The sequence below is a fragment of the Alosa pseudoharengus genome, unplaced genomic scaffold (assembly GCF_046254945.1).
Source record: "Alosa pseudoharengus isolate Yale_2024_CS ecotype anadromous, Long Island Sound unplaced genomic scaffold, YU_APseudo_1.1 YU_APseudo_1.1_scf_21, whole genome shotgun sequence".
In the NCBI taxonomy this organism is placed as follows: domain Eukaryota; kingdom Metazoa; phylum Chordata; class Actinopteri; order Clupeiformes; family Clupeidae; genus Alosa; species Alosa pseudoharengus.
Window position 1 is genome coordinate 6,342,815 of NW_027468674.1, and position 12,048 is coordinate 6,354,862.

A 12,048-nucleotide genomic window follows, 5' to 3' on the forward strand; every position below is an offset into this window, starting at 1 on the left:
GTAACAAGATAGGCTAGTTTAAGAAAGCATCATTCAAAGCAGTCAATACAATATGTGATGTCCAGTGAATTATTTAATTGTGCTTTTGACATTAAATAGGCTATCCTAAACGTACGCATTTACACGGTCAGTTAGGCTATTCTCTGCCAAGCAAGGTCTCGGACGCAGGCGCTTAAGTATTGCTTTTTTTTTATTATTACAGTTCTCTCCTCCTCGTAAGCCTCGACTACTCCGCCTCTGAAAAATACGGTGCTCTTCGTTTCGCCGGTTTCACTCATGGTTTCGACTCTCAATAGATGATGCCTTTATAAGTTCGCCGTGAACGCGCACAACTCTAGGTTATCTCACACAGGGTTGATTGAACTAACTGGTAACCGGTGCTTTGGAACCGACAGCTCGGGTTTAGTCGCCACAGGTTCAGACAACCCAGAGGTTAAGTTTTATCTCAGTGTTTGTTAAACCTCCTTTCTGGAATACCCCTCTGCACACGGATACAAACCCAAAACATCAGGTGGGCAAACAAGTTCTTTTTGGCAGGAATGGCTTGCTGTGTAATTAGCCTACAAAAATCTGCTACTTCCGCGTACAGGTAACTAAAGACAGGTGTGTTTCAGAGCACTGGCAGCCATGTTTATTGACCACTTCAGTGTCCGTTTTCCCTGTGATTTAAGCCGAATCTTATGCATAGTTTTTGAATATATGAGTTACGGTAGCCTTCATGTCCAATTTTGCGCCGCGAATACGCAAGCAGACATATGGTCCTTTCATGCCACCTGGGAATATCAGGGACGTCCCCGTGATAACGTTGTTTTCCCCATAGATATTAGAAAGCTATGGAATTGTCCGTCGAGTTCTATAAAGGCTGTTTCAGACCGGGTGCGTGACATGAACGTCGTGTGGCGGCTGCGTGGCGTTTTCTATGTCTTTGCTCACCAGAAATGTGTCTGATGCTGCGCTGCAGCGGCCTCTCTGCCAAGTAAAACGTCTCTTCATTTTTGTTCTTCACTGTTGAATGGAAAAGCTTCCAACACGCTTGCGTGTCGCATGCAAAATAGTCGGTCCTATTTCTAGCATGCACACGTTTTCGGCAAGGCTTGCGTCTGAGACGTGTGTGTCCAAGTACATCTCCTGAAGCCTTCCCCGCCCACATCCAACCAGTGGCGGATCAAGAGATTTATTCTTGGGGTGGCAAAGGGGTGGCATAAGGTTCCAGGAGGGGGGCCATGGACATTATTCAAAACTCTATTCTACGGATTTCATTGAATGTGTTTTGTTCTCTACACTATTACACGGGGTGAGCGGCAAATCAGACATGTAGCTGGCTTTTTGGATGGAGTGGGTCTTAATTTGTGAATTGTGGACCCTTTCTCTGTGTAATCACTATCTCAGGGTTCCCACGGGTCCTTGAAATCCTTGAAAGTTTGTGAATCTGAAAAAATAAATTCAAGGCCCTTGAAAGTTCTTGAAAACAGCCAAAAAAACACCTTGTCCTTGAAAGTCCTTGAATTTTTTTGTGGGGTTGAAATTTCACACGGATGACGACTCATGTGTTATTATTTTACTACCACACGATCTTTTAAAATTATGTTGATTCCGCAGACTTTTAATTTGCAAAAGTACGTTCGCTCTTCTTCGTTCGTTGGTAGGCTACGGTTTAGGCCTACGTGCGTCCAATAGGCTACATTCACGTTGAGTCAGATGAGAGTTGCAAGTCGTCGCGTAATGTCATGCCCGGAAAATGTAAATTCCTAGATGTTTGGCTTGCCAAGGAATGTTATGCAGATTGGTTATCAAAGGACCCAAATGGTTTAGTATTTGTTGCTTCTGTTTTATATAGTAGAATGTTATGTGCAATACCAAGATATGGTAGAGTATGGGTTGGGTTGTTGCATGCGCGCGGGAACCTATTTTTGACCAGGGGTGCTGAATAACAAAAATAATGGATGTCCGACGACTCCGAGTCCAATGCGCCCACCCTAACCCCCACAGAAGCGCACTTGACATCGTTAGCCTATTTCAGTATAGCTCAGGAAAATTACTTATCTGATCGTCAAAACCACACCAGAGATGTTAGGCTTTAAATATAGGCTAATAATCAGGCTGCAATGATCTCGCAAATAATTTCTGAATAGCCTAAAGTGTGTCGTCTCCACAGCAAGTATGTGTCCTAATTTCTATCTTAGCGACTAGGATAGTGAAATGATTTCACTAGCTATGCATTTATTATTTTTGCAAAACTGTAAAACACAATTAAAGTTTCTTTCAGCTTATCCATGTTTTTTTTTAACGTGTAAATCGCATAGAATATGTAGGCCTATATCAACCGTAGGCCTACACACTTGATCGCTATCACATAGATGAAACCACGCTACGGTTCTTACAGTAACTGACTCACGTTCACGTTGATCTCTATAACTGTTAATTTTTAGTAGCCTATATTCGAACCTATCCATAACCCTTTTTTGCTATTTGACTCATCATTTCACATACAAAAATATAAATAATGTCAGACAGCGAATTAGTAATTATTTAAAAATATATAATATTAAAAAAAAAAAATCTATCTCCTGCCAGCAGGGGGTGCTGCAGCACCCTCAGCACCCCCCTTCCCGCGCCCTTGGGGTGTTGAATAAACCAACAGAGTTTATGCCAATTCTTTGTCAGTTGTACTTGTTAAGGATACTAGGACAGTTTGTCACATGCATAGTTACTGGGTGTAAAAAAATGCACTGAAATTGTGTCTTTAACAAAAGCCTGAGAATGGTTTAAATATATCTCTGAGCAGCTTTCTGGCAACCGTGGCACTTTAAACAGAAGTCAAAAACTAGCTTAATCAAAGATGAAGGTAAGTGAAACAAATTGATATAATTCTGAACATCTCAATGCTGCACTTTTTTCCATAAAATTCCATGAAACGGTAGGCTAATGTACATCTTATATGTAATGTAGTATGGCATAGCCATGTACTGTGGATATGAATGTAGGCAGGGTGCGATTTATTTAAAAACCAGAGGGGGGGAAGATTTTGAATAAGTTTGTAACCCCCCCCCCCCACCACCACCACCAAAAAAAAAAAAGCCTAGCCTTGTAATGTCATGGCTAATAATACCCTATTATTTTTGCCACCTTTGTAACATTTTAGTTTTAGTTTACCGTGTATGACTTTAAACAGCGAGTGTGCTTGGTATGATGATCAGCTCCTCTAATGCAGGGTAGGACTACGTTTTGACAAGCATACAAATTCACCTTGTTCTTGCCCCATCTGAAATGACTTCTCTACTTTTGCTGCCTCCATCCTTTCTGTATTTGTTGTGTAAAAAAACGTTGTATATGATGGCACTGAAGTCTTAAGTTAGTGAATTGGCTAACAGTGTTAGTTGGTAACCAAATAGCCTACACATTGCGCTACACGCTGCGTAGGCTACGTGCATTCTCTTTCCTGCTGATTTGCGTTCAGTAGCCAAGTGCGTAATATTGCAAAAGTTGAAAAAATAAATGTGTTTATTGTAGCCTACAGAAAATAAATAGCCTATCATACTGTCAGTTAATTGCCTACAGTGCAGTGAAGAGTTTGGAGAGTAAAGTTATAGGGCAACTTGAAGTTTTATGAAAATAGGCTAATTTACGAACCAGAACATAAAGACCATGAAGCTTCTATTTCTTGCAGCTGTTAAAACACCCGCTAGAGAGTTTAAATACCCACCAACATTCGTTTTTGCAGTACAGATTATTTCTAAAAGTTATTTGTCTACTACTGGCTGATTTATCAAACGAGTGCCTTCTCGTTCGTCCTCCGCAAACTACAGGTGTTTCGGTAGAGAGCCATTGAATAAGCGATGCCAAGCAATTTCTGTAACACTTTTTGTGACATTCAGCAAATATCTCCTCATTTAATTTAAGTTCTTTCGGACAATAGGCCTACATTCTACTCTACGTGCAGTTGTCCTCCATCTCAGTTGCATCAGTTTTCTAATTTTTAAGGTTCTAAAACATTATTATGTTTCACTGAATCCTTCTCGTTTTCTTTCATTTGTCCAGATAACTTTTCCATTGAACCTAGCCATTTATGATGGATTACACACTCGACATTCTGAAATGTCCTGCACAATCAAGGCCAAATTAAGTTATCACGCAGCCACTGTGTCAGCAGCATCAGTGCTGACGGTGACGGTGCGTTTCTGATGTCAGATTATTATGTAGGCCTAGGCTAGCCTACTAGACTGTTCTCACGTTGCAGCGCTTTACTTATATGAAGTAGCATTAATCAATATGAGGGGCAGAGGGGGATAAATGTTGTCCCCCCCGACGATAAAAATAATTTAGCAGAGGTAGGGATAGGAAAACCAGAGGGGGGGAAATCCTCACCATCCCCCCCTACAAATCGCACCCTGAATGTAGGCTATGAATATGATCAATATCAATGTAGGCTATAAATTCAGTCCACTTTCTTGCATTGCTTCTGACCCAACAACTTCTATGCCGTTTAGTCTTTTATTGAATTTGCATTGTATTAAAATATGATAACCTATTCAGCGGTCACAGTAGGTAAATGCCGCCACGTGTGGTCCTTGAATTTGATGAAATTGGTCCTGGAAAGTCCTTGAAAGGTCCTTGAATTTGATGTTCACCAAGGTGTGGGAACCCTGCTATCTACAGTCTGTGTAGTCTGTACTTAAATTGTACAGTGTCAAAAAGCAATTCTATGGGGGTTTGGGGGTATGCGGGGGTATGCTCCCCCAGAGAACATTTTGAAAAAATGACCCATTAAATGAGGTCTTCGAGTGAGTTTTGAGGGAATATGGACAAATTTAGTCATACAAAATAAGCCATCAATAGATTTAGTTATCTGGATTGAAACAAGATTCTGGGGGTATGCTCCCCTGGAGAAAATTTTGAAAAAATGACCCCTCAAATGACGTCTTCTAGTGAGTTTTGAGCAAGGGCACCAGGAGATAATTTCAAAGTGGGGGACCAAATTGTGAGCAAAAACCCATGTAGTGCAATCTGGCTTCCAGATATTGGACCACCACTTCTGGCCCACTGTAAACCATCATAATATTTGAATGGTAAAGACCAAAGAAATTAACAGACAATTATAATGATTTGCAACTTAGCCTACTTTGCCCTTACAATCAACAACAACATTTGAACAATATCTAAATACATTGAATTAAGTAATATATAAAAACATAATAAAATATTGAAACAAACATTATACCTAGGCTAGATCATTTCAGGCAAATGCAAAACGCTAAATCACTTCCCCATTGAAAATATGCTATCTGACATAGCATGTTACATGCATGCATATCTGACATAATGGGGAATGTGGTGACTATTGCATTGCACGTTGGCTGGGGATATATAAAATACTTACAATATTTGCCCCCTTTTTTCATGGATTCATTTTGATTTTCCTTGTTGTGCCTCTGAGCTTCAAATATCCTAACTCCTCACGTCTTAGCCCTGGCGCCGGCACAAGTAAGATAGCTTAGCTAAATTCCCAGCTTGTTTAGGACCCCCTGGCTATTAGATAGGATAGGCTACTCCGATACTGTGATACCTTTTGCCTACTGTCTATGAGGGGTTTATGCATCAAAGTAAATTAATTGTGTCTTGTAAATGATGTCTGAAATAAATGTTTTAGAATTTAAATGTGGTGTTATGAGCTATACTGATTAGTGAAAACTAGTTAATAAGCAGTAGCTAGGGCTAGCAAAAACTAGATGTACCGCAGAGCGGTACAAAATATGACCGCCGCCCAGTCCAGCACATTTTTTCCACAAAAATAAGTCAAGCTGAAAGGCATATATGATTCTGTCTCACTGAATTGCATTATGCACATGCAATTCTCACTGGTATCTGTTAGACAACAAGTACCAAAACATGATTAGTTCATAGATTTCACATGTAAAATACATTTTATACAACCCTACCCCCATCTTGCCTGTTCATAATTCTGAGAAATTCTTGAATTGTGTGCATGTGTGCGTGTACATGTTTATGTTTATGTGTGTGTGCCTGCGTATGTGCCTCTGTGTGTGCATGTGCATGCACACATACAGAAAACTGTGTCTGCCCTACCCTCCTTTCGGGGGGTCCAGTCCAGCGGGGGGGCTACAGATCAAAACGATGGTTCCATGCTATCCATGTGGGGCTACATGCCAACCAAGTTTCGTGTACTCCGGTCTTTCAGTGTCCCGGGAATCCTTGACGGAAATTTGGCCATGTGAAAAAGAAAAGAAAAAAAATGACTAAACCTAGTCTGCGCGGCGGTCATAATAATAGCTAATGTCGGGAGGAGCAGGATATAGCAAGTAGGGCTATAGCCTACTTGATAGCTGTTTAGTTTATGATGGTTGTTAAAACAAACTGATCAAACATTTCAGATAGAAGTAGGCCTAGCCTACAAAGTACGAGCAGGATATAGAAGCAAGTAGCCGTTTGATTTATGATGGTTGTTAAGACAACTGATCAAACATTTCAGATATCCAACTGTTAGGCTACTAGCAGAGTGAAAGTGAGCTTGTGCAGTCTAGAGATGGTTGTGGTTAGTAGTAGCCTAGGCTACGGCTGTTAATGTGTATAGGCTATAATTTAGCGTGTATCCCCCGTGCCAACGGTGTGCCTGCTTCGTTGTACAGACAGCTGACATGGTTGCATTCACTCACTGTGCAGCCAGCTGTTTATTGTGAAATTTCGTGGGGGTCGCTGCGCTAAAGGTGATGGGTGAAACCATTGCGAGGGGGATTCTAAATCGGCGATTTCTGTTTGAGAGGAGTGTGGTACGGGTCTCATTGACCTTCAACATGTATGAACATAAAATATACTTAAAAAAAAATATTATCTGATTTATAAATGGGGTGGCAACAGGGGTGGCAGCTGCCACCCTTTGCCACCCTGTAGATCCGCGCATGTATCCAACTCAGCCATGTTTTCTTTTCCGGTTCTGAAACAATATGCACATTCAAAAAATTGGCCATTTTAAATATTGATGAATGTGTTCAAACGGAAAACGATCACTGCACTGCAAAAATATCACTGCACACAAATGGATAACACTATGACCAGTGTTTACTGACCGATTCCGGACGTTGACACAATTGGATAACACTACTACGACCAATGTTTCCGGACTTCGACGTCGCAGTGCTGTCGTCATCTATCTAGCTGGCCTCTGGCCCGCCTATATCAGATACACCGATTTGATTGGTGCCGCTCGGTTTCATGGGCATAGGTAATGAGCATCATTACTCGTTGTCAGAGTCACTTGCTGAGCAAATTCAAATTGTGCTCCCTCGAGAACTCTGGATTTCCAGGGTACACGTACATGGTTATGGAGACATTCTTTGTTTGTGCATGCAAATGGAGAATTCACCTCTGAAAACGATTCTTTCTAAGAACTCCGGCCAGAGTGGAGATTTTGGAAAGCTTCGGTTGCACATTTGCATGTAAACTGACAAAAACAGAGGTTTAGGCAGCCAACGTCACAGTAGGCCTATGCGCCAGAACGTGCACCTGCGCCAAAAATGCAACCTATGTTTAGCCTACATTTTAATTTGGCTATGGTGATCATGGATGCATTCAGAGTAGCAGTCGCATTTATGTGGAGTGCGGCGCTGTCATCACACACCCCATGTCATGAACTGTTGTGAAGTTACATTAGGTATTTCACATTTCAATGAGGAGTACCCACTGTAAAATATCACATATTTGAATCCTTTGAGGCCTAGGCCATTTTCAATGTAATTTTTAGCCGGTTCACGGTGCATAGTTACTTGTTCCAAAGTGGAAAATGGTATGCTAAATAGTTACATATCTGACAGAGAAAGGGAGTGCGATGATCTCAGTTAAATGAAGTGAAACCTGATTACAGAACACTGACTTGACTTGCACAATAATTCTCTCTTGAACCATTGCTTACTGGATGTGAAAGTTGCAGAGTACAATGGAATTTGTAAAAGCAGATGTACAGAAATTACGCACTGCCTTCTCTCTCCTGCCCTCCTCTTCTGTAGCCTTTGATCAGTGCTCTTTTTATGTTGAACTAGGGTAGTGCTTAACTATAGCTACTACAAACTACTGTTAACTTATGTGATCATTCCATAATCAAACAATCATGATCAAACAATATTCAAACCAAAACAATTGCACCCTAGACTAAGCATTGACACTTTTTAACCAGATAAGTCATATATTATTCCTTTGAGGCCTAGGCTATTTTCAGTGTACTTTTACTATTAAGCTATTTGGTCATTGTAAGGGCCATCTATTATGCTACATAATAGACAGTATTGGTACCCATACCTGGGAAGGTATGATGTGATCATACTTATGTCAGCCTTAATGTCAAGGACAAATACCCTGATAGTCCAGCAGCATCATGAGTCCCTTGGGGATGTTGGTATGAAAGCTAGCCACCATGCTAGATGCCTCAATGGGACCCTGATGGTTGGTATGAAAGCACGGTGGCACTCTGGGAAATGGTGAGGTCATATAGTTTTGACATATGTAGTGCTTTCGTCCGAATGGACATTTTCATTTGGTATTTTGTATGTTTGGTATCAAACTGACCGGTATGAGACCTCCTGCATCAATAGCATGCTTATTTGCCAATATATCACCTACCTCTTGAGTGAATAGCCAAAATACAGACAATACAGAGTTGAGAACTCTGACAGCTAGTGCTTAAGAAACTGGTTGGTTGAATTTTGTTTTGTTTTGTCAAGTCTTTGTTTGCACTGTTTTCGCACTGTAAATAAATCTGCCCTCTCCACCAAAATCCACGTTTGCTTGCTGTGTCTTCACCCCATCATCACTTCACCTCAGTGAGTCCTAGCCGCTCATCCTGTGTGTGAGTATGGACCGCAAGGGCCGTATTTTCACAGTGTTGTACACTATAAGCCCCAGATAACAACATGCACATGGTTTACGTGTTGAAACGTAATGTCAGAGCCCGTTTACGGAGAGCCGGATCACTCCCTATTAAAGGTCTCAATCACTAAGAAACCGTTTAATACTTGTTACTTTCGAAATACTATAGCTCACTCCAAGTTGCATATGCATGCTGTACGTGAAAATTATCTTCTACCCCCATTGCCCGCATTAGCCAATGAAAGAAAATACACGGAAAAACAAGCGAATCAGAAAGAGCCCTTCCCAATGACACCGAAGGGAAACTGATTATTCATCGCCTCGCCCACCTTGGCTTGTGACCGCCTACAGGAAGACTGGAAGATTTTGTGGCTAGGGGATTGTCTCTCTGCAGCTAGTAGGAGCTAACAGCAAGTTGCTAACATGGCAGAAAAAAAATTGTGCCTGTGTTATTTGTGGCAATAACACATCAATGTTTCATGTCTTGCCTTAGAAACAAGAGTTGAGGAAGAAATGGTTCGGATTTATCGTTGGAACACCACCAACGAAGTAGTGCAACATTAGTTCTGTGTTCCAATCATTTCGACCACACTCACTGCCTACAGTTAGAAAGTGGTTTTGCATCGATGTTCTGAAAACCTGGTTCTGTACAGTCATGACGATCGACCACCAGCTCACAGGCTGTAAGTACAAACTTTTCCACCTAACGTCTGTTACAAAATAGCATGTTCATATTCTTCACGTTAGCATGCATGAAAAGGGTACAAGCTAGGCTTAGGCTAGCCTATATTGCACATAACTGAAGTGTTCTGTTCGCGACGTGTAAAATCAGAGAATGTCTAATAGGAAGGGCTCTGGTAAAATCCATTAGAGGAATGGTCTATTTTCCCGAACTTAGCCTACAGGCCACTAACACGCCAGGTGTAGCTACTTCCATTGATTAGGCCTATTGGAAGCTAATTGTTGCAGTACATAACGCAAACGGAATGCTTCAGTCAGAGCCATATAAAAAGAGAGTTGCGACACTCTTTGAAGTCGCCGCCACGCGGTCACGTGGTTCACGTACGATTCAACAGTTCCAAACAGCTCTTTGCGTGTCGTGTTATTTCAATGGGATAGACAGCAGCGAGTGCGTTATTGAACGTGAAACATTACAACAAACCAAAAACGAGTGTTATTACGTGTTAGCATGCTTACATTATAGTGTCAATTATATATTGCGATTATAATTAGTTTGCTACATCAATCTAAAATATGTTCTTTGGTAGTTCTAACATTGAACGTTTGTTCCATTGCAGGACATTAGCTGTTATTGGATTCCTACATTTGCCTGTATCATGCTACATATACTTTACTTACATTGTCAAAACGTAGGCTATGCATTTTGTATCATTTTTGTGTGTGAACATTAGATCCAGTGTCGTTTGGTGAGATGAAGATGAAGGTGCACCCCCCCCCCCCCCCAAATCTGCACAACTTTGATCATTGGACTAGCAATAAACGTCTATCAAATATATAAATGGCATTCAGTAGCCTAACAGCTTAAATTTTAAAAGTTTGATCAATGCATTAAATCTGTTCAGTTCTTTTAGAGAAATAGCATAAAGGTGGGCACCACACAGCCTTGGTAACATTTTAAGAGTAAGCCATAAACATGTCAAAAACACATAGGCTAAATAAGAATCAATAACAACTTTAAATGTGAAAATTTTGATTCATACTGCAAGATAAGACACCCACTGTTTCAATAACACACTTGTAACTCAATAAGCAATCAACTATTTCAATAAAATACTTATAACTTATATTTCAGCCGGCTGGTGAGACTACAGCATGAAAAGGATGACTGATGTTAGATTTTCAATAGAATTTTTATTAAGTTTTCAATGTGTGTTTAAAACAAGAACAGGAACAAATGCAAAAAAGACTGGGAGGGAGGTATGGTGACACTCATTTAGGTTTCCAAAAAATAAAAAGATTTCAGTTTCCAAAGTTTGAACAACAATTGTGTGTGAACTACACAAAAGACACAATGTGGAAGGGATGGGTAGCCCTGTACTCTGTACACCTATAAGAGGGAACCTATAAGGAGGATGCAACATTTGGCTGGAGTCGGGAGTGTTATGGGAGGTGTGGAAGATGCTGGATCAACACAACTCCATTTGTGTAAGGGCCCCATCGTGTGGACCTCAAACATAAAAAATGATCTTATCTGACCATTCCAGTCATATATCGCACACCCTTTTTGTCCTCTGCATCCTTGGTCCTGGATAAGCAGAACAGGCACAGTGGAGAATGGAGGGAGAGAACAAAGCAGGTAACACTCAGTGTATACTTGGGACAACACATTAAGTAATTAGCAGAAACCTAAGCAAGAGGCCATCTCCAGCAAGAGGCCAGCAAGAGTTTTACATACCCATACACAGCTAACCATTTGCAAGGCTGGTTGGGGGTGCCACAAGTCCACACAAAAACTATAGCAATAACAACATGAAGAATGATTTTGTTGGGGATTACTTTCAGAGTGATCTATGCCCTATTAACCTGACTACACTTTTCAGTTATCCAAAAAAAGACATTTGTCCAAGTTACAAAGATCACTCACCTAATGAAAGGCAATGCCCTCTTGTCACGTCAGTCTCTTCCATGCAAACTTCGCTATGTATTTGACAAATTACTTGGCAGATAAAGCAATCAAAATTACACCAAGAACACCAACACGAAATGTACAATTACTGAAAACTAAATGAACTGTAACCGATCATCAGTTGGAGCAAAAACTCCTAGGTTACTATACAGACTATATAAGTTGCTATCACTAGAGCTCAGGTATTTACACTTCAGTCTAATTTATGTCTTCTTGCCATTATTACATTGACCTTTGTAGGCCTACAATGATGTTTTGTTTGATTACTTGCTGTTTACTTAGTGTTTTGTATATCTTCCAGAGCACATCCTGATGTCAGGCTACACATCTTTCTAGCCTACATTAGGGCATCACGTTAGAAGCAAAGGTTTGTGATCTAACTTTTATTGTTGTGCTAGTTAGTTTTTAGAAGTCTTTTTCTAGTAGGCTAATACAGGTTCTTATGTGCTCGACAATGTTTGGGATAGTCAATTCATGGGTTTCTTCAGGTCACTTTCAACAGGTGTATAAAATCAAGCACCTCGATT

The 12,048-nt window shown here is 40.7% G+C and overlaps 1 protein-coding gene across 2 annotated transcripts in view; it reads left to right on the forward strand.

Annotated features, from left to right (window-relative positions):
• Nucleotides 1–308: 308 nt before the first annotated feature.
• Nucleotides 309–12,048, forward strand: part of LOC143137496 (NACHT, LRR and PYD domains-containing protein 1 homolog) — a 65,500-nt gene continuing 53,760 nt past the window's right edge. The window contains exons 1-3 of one of the 2 annotated variants that reach the window (XM_076297728.1): nt 309–511; nt 9,368–9,557; nt 11,823–11,888. The gene's annotated coding sequence lies outside the window, so the exon portion shown is untranslated. Of the gene's footprint in view, nt 512–2,750; nt 2,846–9,367; nt 9,558–11,822; nt 11,889–12,048 lie in introns of those variants that run through there. The other variant, XM_076297729.1, reaches the window with a different exon arrangement.